This window comes from Neoarius graeffei, chromosome 3, assembly GCF_027579695.1.
Source record: "Neoarius graeffei isolate fNeoGra1 chromosome 3, fNeoGra1.pri, whole genome shotgun sequence".
In the NCBI taxonomy this organism is placed as follows: domain Eukaryota; kingdom Metazoa; phylum Chordata; class Actinopteri; order Siluriformes; family Ariidae; genus Neoarius; species Neoarius graeffei.
The window spans coordinates 112592442-112605927 of record NC_083571.1 but is presented as its reverse complement, the minus strand read 5'-3'; the positions used below and the strand labels follow the sequence as shown (position 1 = coordinate 112605927).

The window sequence follows — 13486 nt, the reverse complement described above, 5'->3', positions numbered from 1 at the left end:
GTTTGAAAAGTCACTGTGGTTGAAATGATCAGAACACAGTACTAACGCTGCATTATACTTCGCTGGTGGTGTTCCAAAGATAAATTCCAACCATTTCTTCTTCAGCTCTTCTATCTTGCAACGTTGCTCCGCTTAGGTTTCGTTTCTGTCGGCGGCTCCAGCCCGACTTTGGATGCTCGTAACTCGGGCAGGGGAGGTCCCAGCCTCCCCAAACTTAGCAGCCAGAGACCTCTGCCCTCTCCCCAACGAACCAGCGCTGCCAGGGCAGGCTAGCCCCGTGCCTCGGGACGTAATTCGCCCCGAGGCAAGCCGCGGCGCTCCGCTTAGGTTTCGTTTCTGTCGGCGGCTCCAGCCCGACTTTGAACGCTCGTAACTCGCGCAGGGGAGGTCCCAGCCTCCCCAAACATGCAACGTTGATGTGTTACTGCCACAAATAACACAGGCACGAACTTGTTCAGCCATGTTTTCAACTTGCTGTTAGGTCCTCTTCGTTAGCTACTGATGAGATGCTGCTCTGCTATCTCTCCTCGTGCTGAAATCTGAACTTTCTTCCCATGGGCGGTTGCAAGCCAAGGTGGGCGAGGCCATGAATACTAATTTTCAAAGTGACGCAAGTTCATAGGGCTTTTTCAGATTCGCTCGTTTTTCCGACTATTTCCTTTCATAAGCTAATACAGGGAATGGGAGTAGAATTACATTTTCACATGCAGCATGCATATGCAACTCGGAGTGAACTATGGTATTTCAAAAAGAGCCAGCATTAAACATTTTTGGTGGAAGGGCACCTTTAATGTATTCACCGTCTGTGAATGGCTTTCCATGTTTAGCTATGCAGTGAGAAATTATATAGCTAGCTTCAGTGGCATTGTTTTTAGCTGAGGCAAAGACTTTTAAAGTGTGGGCTTGCTTCCCATATCCGCACACTGCGCGTGAGATTGATTCGTCCCTATCTGCCTGATCTTTGAAAGTCTTTTCGTGCTTTGCCTCGAAATGACGTTTAACACTGGATGTTCGACACACAACACTTTCAAAACACAACGTGCACACAGCACGGTCCCTCTGAGAAACGAACCCATATTCTTTGGTCCACGAGGAGAGGAAAGCCCGAACTGTCGGCTTCTTTGCCATCTTAGCACAACTGCTGCATCAAGTGGGCCCGTCTCGTGAGAAATATGGGGAGGGGGAAGTGTTGCCAGATTGGGCGGGTTTAAGTGCATTTTGGCGGGTTTTGAAAATATTTTGGGCTGGAAAACGTCAGCAGTATCTGGCAACACTGGGAGGCTCGCCATGCAACAGCCAATGACAGTTCAAGATGACGTTTGAACATTTTTAATGTGTTGAATAATTAGGTTTGTGTATTATTGTCAGTGGGCCACTGGAAATTCCTCGGCGTGCCAGTTGTGGCATGCGTGCCTAGGGTTGCCGACCCCTGGCTTAAGATGTTGACACTAGAAAAGTTTACATGCACACTTTCTTATCAATTGCTCGACATAACATATTTTTTTAGAATAGGAAGAAAGAAAGTATGCATATAAATTAAAATAAGAGTGGCTACTTTATCCCCCAAGAGACTTATGATTACCGTAAAACTCTGTATATAGGCGCATTGGAGTTTCTACCTTCACAAGTCATTTGTGAAACACAGTATTGAAAATGTACTGTGCAGTCAGTCAGAATAAGCGATTTTGGAATATGGGCTGGAAAAAAATAACACTCCAGTCTGCATTTTTAGTTGTTTGGTACACTATTTGCCTTTTTCCTCTGAGTGATTTCTGAGCGGCACTGGGGATTTCTCCAGAACTCAGTGATTGAAGAAATATTGCATTTTCCATGTGGACCTTATTGTCTGTTCTGCCACAGTAACAGTTTTGAGAAAGCAGAATTTCAATCACATGGTGATTCAACTCATAGTAGAGCGGCGGCTACAATTATCGACATCTTAACGATCTTTTGGCCGTTGCAAAAGTAGAAAAGACTTTCAGTATGTAAATTGTGCATGAATAATTACTCAAACTTCTACTGGAAACAAAAAAAGAGTTGATTCCTGATCACTTAGCGTATCAGATCACGTGACACCGTTCCACAATTATCGACATCCAGATGATTATATATAAAACATAATCGGTATGTGGTATTAAGTTCACAAAACATAGTTTTGATTTAAAATTTGTTTTACGTAGATTTATATTTAGTACAAAATATCTTTTATAGGTGGCATGGTGGTGTAGTGGTTAGCGCTGTCGCCTCACAGCAAGAAGGTCCTGGGTTTGAGCCCCGTGGCCTGCGAGGGCCTTTCTGTGCGGAGTTTGCATGTTCTCCCCGTGGGTTTCCTCCGGGTGCTCCGGTTTCCCCCACAGTCCAAAGACATGCAGGTTAGGTTAACTGGTGACTCTAAATTGACCGTAGGTGTAAATGTGAGTGTGAATGGTTGTCTGTGTCTATGTGTCAGCCCTGTGATGACCTGGTGACTTGTCCAGGGTGTACCCCGCCTTTCACCCGTAGTCAGCTGGGATAGGCTCCAGCTCGCCTGCGACCCTGTTTAACAGGATAAAGCGACTAGAGATAATGAGATGAGATATCTTTTATATAAATATATGGATGTCGGTGTTTACGTAAATGAGGAAGTAATTCTAATGTTTGTAAACAAATGAACTGATAATAATAATAATAATAATAAGTTAAATTTATATAGCGCCTTTCAAAAAACCCAAGGACGCTTTACAATTATAGACAAGGAAAGAAAAAATAAATAAATAAATAAATAAAAATATAATAAAAAATAAAAAGTAAAAAGTCCACCGAGTAGGGGTCAGGATGTAATTCCCGTGGTGTAGCAGCCACAGTCCCACCAAAAGGCGCACGAAAACAAGTCCCACATCTCCAGCACCGCTGCCATGACGCCGTCAGCAACATCGCTCGAACACCACGCCGTGGATCCACACAGCGAGCAGAGAAGCTCCGCCACGCAGAGTGCTGGTGTGTCCCAAACCGCCTGCACAGCCGCCGCGACGCCACCGAGCAACATCGCTCGGAACATCACGCCAAGCGTTAAAGCACAGAGCGCTGGACAACCACGATGTAAATTGAGCAACGAGCTCACTGCAGTCCATAGCTGGGAGTGCAGGCATCGCCCACGGCGAACCAAGGCCTGGAGGGAACCGACGCCCAAAACTGGGTCCGGAGCTACACCACAACCGGCGGACAAAACACTCAAACAAATACCAAACTACACAAACACACAGAAAAAAAAAATAGAAAAAGAAATAAAATAAGAGCTCCGGTGAGAAGCGGCAGCCAGAACGTGCACGACGTACTCTCAAACGGAAACGAAAAAAAAAAGAAAAAAAACCTGCATCAGAAAATCTTTTTGTTCCACTTTCTACCCGCTTTCTAAGTATTTTCATAGATCACATTTTGTTCATCATTCGTTGTTGTTTGTATTAATTTCTAGTTTTGTAGTTTACCAATAAATGTCAACAGGCAATTGATATTATAACCACATGAAACTCCAGGTCAAAGGTCGCATGTCATTCCTCGAACCAAAATATAAAATGTCTACTGATATTGTAATATGTGGTCGATATTTACAACAAACTGCAGAAAAAAAAATCTGAATGATTTCAAGCGTGTAATTTTTTAAATGCTAGGAATTTAATTCTGGTCTAATTCTATTTACTGCAATCGGATTCCAAATACCCTATAAACATTCCATTCTGTTATGAATCAGAAAAAAAAAAACATTATAAATCACAGCACTTTTTTTTTTTTTTTAAGTACTTCATCTACTTCAACAATGTTACACAAAGATCGATCCATAACAGTTGTAAATGTCCCTTAATTCCACAGGGTGTCGATAATGGTGGACACCGGTGAAAGTGATCACTATTATCGACACCTCACGTGACTTCTCAAACGCGCGTTTAGATACAAAATGGTGACTGTCAAATGAAAGAGTAAGAAACAAAGTAGGTTTTGACGAGGAGATCATGAAATATCGGTGAATTTGATCAGTAAAAACACGTCCATGATCTTTCCACCATGCTCACCTGCGATGATAACGTCCGGGTTTTCCGAAAAATTGCTGATCGTGCTAAAAAAAAAATTCCATCTCAGGTAACGAGTTGTGTCATCAGATGACAAGATCAAAGGGGGTGTGTGTGTGTGTGTGTGTGTCTTCCAGTTGATTAATTAACCAATAATAACCGTTGTAACTGAAACTCACCTTTGTAAAATTGTTTTTTATTGGTAAATCTGAAAAGGTGTCGATAACCATGGACTGTCGATAATTATAGCCGCCGCTCTATTGGTTATTTTAGATGCTTGGGAAGCAGCAAGAGTGTAGTTTGAATAGTAGTAATAGATAGAAGTTGTTTAAAACATGCAATATATCCTTATCTTTGGCCTTGGAGTTTGTCCACCGTGTATTTTTCATTAGTTGTGGGTTATGTTGAACATCTTGCAGAAATGCAGCTTTTCCCCCCAGAGATGTACCGAAGCTGTGATCCAGCAGTGAAGATAATTGATAAGCCTTTGCTAGTTCCCACTATTTTTAGCGCTTTAGTGCTGCAAAGCCCTGATTGCTAATTAGCATTGTAATTGCTACTTTGGACACTGGAGCACGTTACGTTTACAGCTTGGTAACATTAATATTGCTGAACCTCCTCTTTGTTGCAGTGGCACTTGTACTGCCTTTGTGAGCAAGCCTGAAATGGGAGTGCAACCTGCCATTGCTGGGATGGACAGTTCCATTAGGTTAAAGCTCTTCTCAATAGACAGATAGCGGGAGACCAGATTAGGTGTCGATGCACAATGGGAGGCAACCGTCAGAGGAGAAAAAATAACCAGTACAAAAAAGAAAAGTTTTAAAGATTCCATCTCGACTATAGTGTTCTTCTCCTGCTCAAATTGCTTGATTGGTTAACGTTCTCTGTTCCAAAGGATTTGTGTGCGTGATTTCTTTGGAATAAGACGACAAAGAGAATCTTAAGTAGAAGTCATTCGTACCCCAACTGAAAACAGCCCTTGGGCCTTTCTCACAGATCTGAGCGAACAAGATAAGCGTGAGCATTATGACTGAAGCTACTTGAAGCCAGTCAGGCAAAGCCACCGGGAGTAATCGGCACACTGCTGATCCAGCTCTACCTGATCTGCTGTAGCAGCTTGGTGCTGGGATATGGATTGGGCAATAGAGTGAATTTTTGAGGTAATTTCCCTGGACACTTTGCCCAAGTGGCCTTTGAGCCCAGAGCTGCCCCGGTGAAGGCAAAAATCTCTGAATCCTCAGTAATTAATGAGAATTGCTCTTCTCAGTGGCTCAGGAGTGCTGATATTGCCGACTCCTTTTACTGATACACTTTCAGACCATCTCGAGCACTTATTTTCTTTTCTTTGCTTTTCTTTTTTTTCCTCAATGTTTTATACTACAGTGCCTTAAGTGTCTTTATGTCTTTTTATGAGATTAAAGATAAACAGCCTCTATCTCTTTGTAGATAAACGGTATGCTATTACACTGTAGGAAATTTTCACAGAATGGTTATTTATGTAAACAGCATCAATCTCGGTAATTTCTTCTCTCCTCCTTCACTGGGCCAGTGAATTCAACTGAAGTGGTTTCACTAGTGTAAGCAACGTCTTTGAAACTTAATGGTTTCCCTTCCATAGGTTCCATCGTTAAACCTGCACAGGAAATAGAAAATAACGGATGCTTGTTGTATAGCCTACTCCAACTAAACGCTGGAGGATTTTTACAGGATGTACAGTACATCCCCTACAGCAGCAACTCAATCTGTTTGATTTAAAAAAAAAGCCTCAGGGGCCATTATTTTAATGCATTATCTAGTTTGTTGTGCACCAAGTTTAGAAATTGAAGTAGTGGAGTAAGGAACAGCGGCATGACTTTTATTGTGCGTTTGTATGGAGTAATTATTTGAGGTTATGAACGGAGGCAAATATGTCTACAGTCTTTCCTTCGTGTTATTTTAATTGATTGTCAATGTAGGGTATACTATGTATGTGCAATTGGTCTTAAGTGATCAATCTCATTAAATCATTCAATCAGTCTCATTAAATCAGTCTCATTAATCTCATCTCATCTCATTATCTCTAGCCGCTTTATCCTTCTACAGGGTCGCAGGCAAGCTGGAGCCTATCCCAGCTGACTATGGGCGAAAGGCGGGGTACACCCTGGACAAGTCGCCAGGTCATCACAGGGCCGACACATAGACACAGACAACCATTCACACTCACATTCACACCTACGCTCAATTTAGAGTCACCAGTTAACCTAACCTGCATGTCTTTGGACTGTGGGGGAAACCGGAGCACCCGGAGGAAACCCACGCGGACACAGGGAGAACATGCAAACTCCACACAGAAAGGCCCTCGCCGGCCCCGGGGCTCGAACCCAGGACCTTCTTGCTGTGAGGTGACAGCGCTAACCACTACACCACCGTGCCGCCCAGTCTCATTAATAATACCATTAATTTTGGTGCTTAATAATAAATTACCAAACAGCTAAATTATGGTATATTCCAAATTATTATGGTCACTACCAATGCAACAATAATGGATCACTGACCGTATTACCTAAATACTACAACCAATGGCGTTCATATACACTTTGGAATTCTTTGAGATTGGATGATTTCAAAAATATGGAAGCAACACAGACACAGTTTAACAATTAATTGAATTTATTATAACAAGGATAAAAATGAATAATAGCAGTTGAAATCTTCGGCAAACAGTGAGGTATGTGTGTGTGCATAGGAGTGCGTGTGTGTGTCCGTGTGTGTGTGTGTGTGAGGCCTGTGGCCTAAAACAAAAGAATTAGCTCTGTGTTGCTAGCTAAGGTGTGTTTGTGTGTGTGACCACGTGGTGGAGACAAAAGAATTAGCTCTGTTGCTAATGAGACAAAACAGATTAGCCATGGTAGCTAACTCGACTAGCTTATAACATTACTAAATCCACTGAAGTCTTGATGAGGTCAAAATATATGTAATAATGAAATTAAAGGTGTTAGGAAGGAATAGGGGGCGGCACGGTGGTGTAGTGGTTAGCGCTGTCGCCTCACAGCAAGAAGGTCCGGGTTCGAGCCCCGTGGCCAGCGAGGGCCCTTCTGTTTGGAGTTTGCATGTTCTCCCCGTGTCCGCGTGGGTTTCCTCCAAGTGCTCCGGTTTCCCCCACAGTCCAAAGATTAGGTTAACTGGTGACTCTAAATTGACCTTAGGTGTGAATGTGAGTGTGAATGGTTGTCTGTGTCTATGTGTCAGCCCTGTGATGACCTGGCGACTTGTCCAGGGTGTACCCCGCCTTTCGCCCATAGTCAGCTGGGATAGGCTCCAGCTTGCCTGCGACCCTGTAGAAGGATAAAGCAGCTAGAGATAATGAGATGAGTTGAGGAAGGAATAGAGAGCATGCAAAAGCCTATCTATTAAACAAACAACTGAGAGAACATAGAACAATGTAGAACGCAAAACCAGTGTGCACAATTAAACAATTCCTGAGTTTAAATTCACACTACTTCATAAAGCTAATTCCTAAGACTAGTTTCTGCCCAAAAATGCCAGCCTTACTTCAGTATCTTGCTTCCAGTGCAAGATTATAGAGCTGTTCCGAGACTTTTGGAGTCCACAGGAGCACGTGAGTCGATTCCGTGGAAGGCGCAGAGAATTTCTTGGTCCGACACTTGTCGTTCGTGAAGAAAAGTCTCTGATCAACAACGTGCACAGCGATTTAGTTAGAAGGAATCCGGTGGCTCCTAACTTTTAATTAACTGCTTTGGGCTGCAGTCGTAATGTTACTCAATGAACAAATGAAAAAGAAACCGGTTGTACTCAATCTGAGTTAAATCGTGCGATTCTGGATTTTTACCGTGGCCAGTGGTAAAATGAAAACACGCTGAATTCTTACTTGCAAAGCAGACGTCTGTACCTTGGATGCTCTGGTGAGTGGGCCTCTTTATCTCTGTAGAACGCGCCGGTTGCGACAAGATTCACAGCACCAAAGAGACAGAACGGAAGTTTGCTCAGTTACTTATGGCTTCATGGAGGATGTGACGTAGGAAATCCCGCCCAGGCATGACGCAGGTCAACGCGGAAGCTGGCCGATGGGACCTGTAGTTTCTTAAAGGGACTCTGTGTACCTACATCAATAAGGGTGAACCCTAGGCTCCTCCATTTTTTATTTTATTTTATTTTCAGAGCAAGTCATGTAATAGGATGAAATTCTGATTTCAATGTTGCTTGAAGCCCTGCGTCAGGCTCGAGTCTCATCACATCGCGCCTGTGGAGGACGGCCCCATATGGACAGTGGAAAGTCACACTTGGACCATGACTCTGCACACTTACAGTTTTGCTACGATGTTTTAGGACTAGTTCATGTTAAAACTATAATGAATTTCCTGGTAGGTGTATCAGACGCTCGCTGTCTGTGCTGTGAAAATGGTCCACACAGACGCTCATCTAAGTTTTCAGATCTGTCATTGCTTAACTCTTGAATATTTTTTACCATGAATACTATCATTAAAAAGCTTATATTTAAGGCTATTTGTCTATATTTAACATAAATATTAATCAGTATATTGAAAGAACATGAGCTTTATTTGTGATAAACGATGCTGCATTTTTAGAGACCACCACAGATATATGATTTTACTACTTTCATGGGAGCCAGTCCTCACTCTATAATATACCCCTTTTCCACCAAATCAGTTCCAGGGCTGGTTCGGGGCCAGTGCTGGTGCTGGTTCACAACTCGTTCAACTTGCGAGCCAGCTGAGAACCAGTTTGCTTTTCCATAGCTCGTTGTGCTAAGGGAAGCCACGTCATTACGTCGCTGTATACGTCAGTTATGTCGCTGTATACGTCATTATGTCGCTGTATACGTCAGTTACGTCGCTATGTTTGCATAAACCTTGGCGCGAATATTGAAGCAAAAACAACACGGAAGCAGCAGCAGCAACAACAACAACAATAATAATAATAATGGATGACTTTGCGTTTGTACAGCTGCTGCTTCTCGTCACTTAAAAATGGCGATCTTTCGCGGTCTTGTTGTTGTTGGTCTTAACAACTCCGCCCCCCCCGCTGACGTAAGCGGTTCTTTCCTCTGGCCCAGCAGAGAGTTGGTGCTAGCCTGGAACCGTTTTTTCTGGCCCCAGAGCCAGTTCTTTGTCAGTGGAAACAGAAAACCCGGTTCCAAACTAAGCACTGGCCCCGAACCAGCCCTGAAACTGCTTTGGTGGAAAAGGGGCATGAGAGAGCTCAGCTCCCACCGGCTCCCACGTAATTCAAACCATGCTTAGTGCCAGTCCCAAGCCTGAATAGATTGGGGAGGGTTGTGTCAGGATGGGAATCCGGTGTAAAAACCTATACCAAATCAAATATGCAGATCATGATGATCTGCTGTGGTGACCCTTAATGGAAGCAGCCAAAAGAAAAGGAAGAAGAAAAGCGATGCTACCAATCAAACCAGTGACAGCTGTTCTGGTATTTGCCACCATGACATATAGTTACATTTCTGAAGAGATGCACCTCAGGCTATGGTATAGGTTATCACTGTGTCTGAAATCACTCACTACTCACTATATAGTGGACCATTTTGTAGTGCTGTCTGAATGTATAGTGAGAATTATTACACACTATATAGTGGACTCATAGTATCCCATAGTCTCATCTCATTATCTCTAGCCGCTTTATCCTGTTCTACAGGGTCGCAGGCAAGCTGGAGCCTATCCCAGCTGACTACGGGCGAAAGGCGGGGTACACCCTGGACAAGTCGCCAGGTCATCACAGGGCTGACACATAGACACACACAACCATTCACACTCACATTCACACCTACGCTCAATTTAGAGTCACCAGTTAACCTAACCTGCATGTCTTTGGACTGTGGGGGAAACCGGAGCACCCGGAGGAAACCCATGCGGACACGGGGAGAACATGCAAACTCCGCACAGAAAGGCCCTCGCTGGCCGCGGGGCTCGAACCAGGACCTTCTTGCTGTGAGGTGACAGCGCTAACCACTACACCACCGTGCCGCCCCAGTATCCCATAGTGCATCGTGAAAAGTAGTGTCCAACCAATGGACACTAACCAAGCAATATACTGTATACCATCATGCTTTGCGGTCACGCTGAAAGAAAAGCTGTTTTATAAGGACCGTTAAGTATTTTAGATTGAGGATCGCAGTAGTTTGTTTTTCCTTCAGACAATGGGCACGAAACAAATTTATAAAGTTGTAGCGCGAAAATGGCAATAATTTCGTGGTGTGTTGGGGTGAACGGACGGAGGAAGAAACACATTATAAACAGACATTCAAGTCCAATAAAAATAGTAAGAGAATAGAATATAAGCTAAAATAGAATAAGACAGATAAAATACAAGAATAAAAGTTACAGTGCAGAGCGAGGAATTAATCAAACGCCTCAAATTCGATTTAATAAAAGGCAGCGGCAAAGAAGAACGAAAGTATTCAGCCTTGATTGAAAAGAACTGAAAGATGCAACAGACACAAAGTACTTTGTATTTATTAATGTGGGAAATACGCTCAGTATAATATGGACTTATCACAAAAAAATTATCACATGCATGTATTTATTATTTTGAAAACCCACCAGCCGACTCATCCGGCACGTTTTAATTGTGCGACAGTAATGACGTAAATAACGGTGCGACGGAGTAGTGTCCGAAAGTTTTTGTTTGTTTTTTATTTTACCAATGAGCTCACTATATCGTCCTCTATATAGAATTTGCTAGATAGTAAGTAGGGAGCAGTGAATGAGTGAGTGATTTCAGACACAGGGCCTGACATAGGATACGTGGCTATTAGGGTTATGACTGTGAAAGTGTTTTCAAAATTCCTACTTTCCTGATGTTGCATTTGGTGAACTTTTACTCATATATTACTTTTTTGAAGTTATTTTTCTTGGGTCATGCAAAAACCTCCCGCACCCAACATCACCTCACTTTTTATAAATACATGTATATTAAATAAATAAATCATGATTATAAAATAAATTCATTGAAAGATGTGTAAAGTACTTTTATATAACAATAAATTGCTTAACAATTGTTTTAATAATAATTATAATTGTTAATTAATACAAATTTGATAATTTAATAATAAATTATTGTAATATTAAACAATTCTTGTAATAATAATTATGATTGTTAATTAATACAAATTTAATAATAGATTATTATTAAATTTGTATTATTAACAATTAATTATTATTATTGCAACAATTGTGAAGCAATTTATTGTTATATAAAAGTACTTTACACATCTTTCAATGAATTTATTTTATAATCATGATTTATTTATTTATTTATTTAATATACAGTGAGAGTAAAAAGTATTTGATCCCTTGCTGATTTTGTTGGTTTGCCCACTAATAAAGACATGATCATTCTATACTTTTAATGGTAAATGTATTCTAACATGGAGAGACAGAATATCAAAAAGAAAATCAAGAAAATAACTTTAAAGAATATATATTAATTGATTTGCATTTCATTGAGGGAAATAAGTATTTGATCCCCTAGTATGCATTAGGAGTTCTGGCTTTCACAGACCAGTTAGACACTCCCAATCAACTTGTTACCTGAATTGAAGACACCTGTTCTAACTAATCACCTGTATGAAAGACACCTGTTCTAACTAATCACCTGTATGAAAGACACCTGTTCACAGAATCAGACAATCAGACAGATTCCAAACTCTCCAACATGGGTAAGACCAAAGAACTCTCTCAGGACCTCAGAGACAGGATTGTTGACCTGCACAAATCTGGAACGGGCTACAAAAACATTAGCAAGATGCTGGGTATTAAAGTAACAACCATTGGTGCAATTGTGAGAAAATTTAAGAAGTATAACATGACCATCAATAGACCTCGGTCTGGTGCTCCACAGAAGATTTCACCTCGTGGGGTGGCAATGATCATGAGAACTGTGAGAAATCAGCCTGCAACCACACAGCGGGAGTTAGTGAATGACCTCAAGGCAGCTGGGACCACAGTCACCAGGAAAACAATTGGCAACACTTTGCGCTGCAATGGATTAAAATCCTGCAGTGCCCGAAAGGTACCCCTGCTTAAGAAGGCACATGTGGAGGCCCGCCTAAAGTATGCCAGTGATCACCTCAAAGATGTACAAAGTGATTGGGAGAAGGTTCTGTGGTCAGACGAGACCAAAATTGAACTATTTGGCCTAAACTCTACTCGTCATGTGTGGAGGAAGAAAAATGCTGCCTATGACCCCAGGAATACTGTGCCCACCGTCAAGCATGGAGGTGGAAGCATTATGTTTTGGGGGTGTTTCTCTGCCAAGGGCACAGGGCTACTTCACCGCATCAGTGGGAAGATGGATGGAGCCATGTACCGTGCAGTCCTGAGGGACAACCTCCTCCCCTCTGCCAGGAAGTTGAAAATGGGCCGTGGTTGGGTCTTCCAACATGACAACGACCCGAAGCATACAGCAAAGGCAACAAAGGAGTGGCTCAAGAAGAACCACATTAAGGTCATGGAGTGGCCCAGCCAGTCTCCGGACCTCAATCCAGTCGAAAATCTATGGAGGGAGCTGAAGGTCCGAGTTGCCAAGCGACAGCCCACCAACCTTAATGATTTAGAGAGGATCTGCAAAGAAGAGTGGGCCAAAATTCCCCCTGATATGTGTGCTAACCTTGTGGTTAACTACAACAAATGTCTGTCCGCTGTGCTTGCAAACAAAGGCTTTGCCACCAAGTATTAAGTGCTTTTGGCTAGAGGGATCAAATACTTATTTCCCTCAATGAAATACAAATCAATTAAAATATATTCTTTAAAGTTATTTTCTGGATTTTCGTTTTGATATTCTGTCTCTCCATGTTAGAATACATCTACCATTAAAAGTATAGAATGATCATGTCTTTATTAGTGGCCAAACCAACAAAATCAGCAAGGGATCAAATACTTTTTACTCTCACTGTACATGTATTTATCAAAAGTGAGGTGATGTTGGGTGCGGGAGGTTTTTGCATGACCCAATAAAAATAACTTCAAAAAAGTAATATATGAGTAAAAGTTCACCAAATGCAACATCAGGAAAGTAGAAATTTTGAAAACACTTTCACAGTCATAACCCTAGTGGCTATGCCATACCGTACGACATAGATTCAATGAAGAAGTATAAATTGGCCTTTAAGCTACAGAGGAGAGACAATAGGACAATTTGAAGCCTTCGAAGACATCATCATAAGTTGAATCAACATCAATTAGTTTGCATTCAAACCCCTTCCGAAAGCATAATTTATGGTATTAATATAAATATTGTAGTCATAGAATAAATAGAACATTCAGTCGAGTTTGATGCAGTGTTTCATGCTGTGGTCATTGCAGTCACCAGGGGCAGCTTGTCCTCAATGTGCTGTTGTGGATGCTTCATATGTGTTGCTTTGTTATACAGCACTTAAAAAAAAAAAAACAGTTTTTGTTAGAATTAAATTA

At 41.9% G+C, this 13486-nt stretch overlaps 1 protein-coding gene across 1 annotated transcript in view; it reads left to right on the top strand.

Moving 5' to 3' along the window:
• LOC132882654 (MAM domain-containing glycosylphosphatidylinositol anchor protein 2-like) overlaps positions 1-13486 on the top strand; it is a 555131-nt gene that overhangs the window by 119133 nt on the left and 422512 nt on the right. The gene's annotated exons all lie outside the window — the stretch shown is intronic.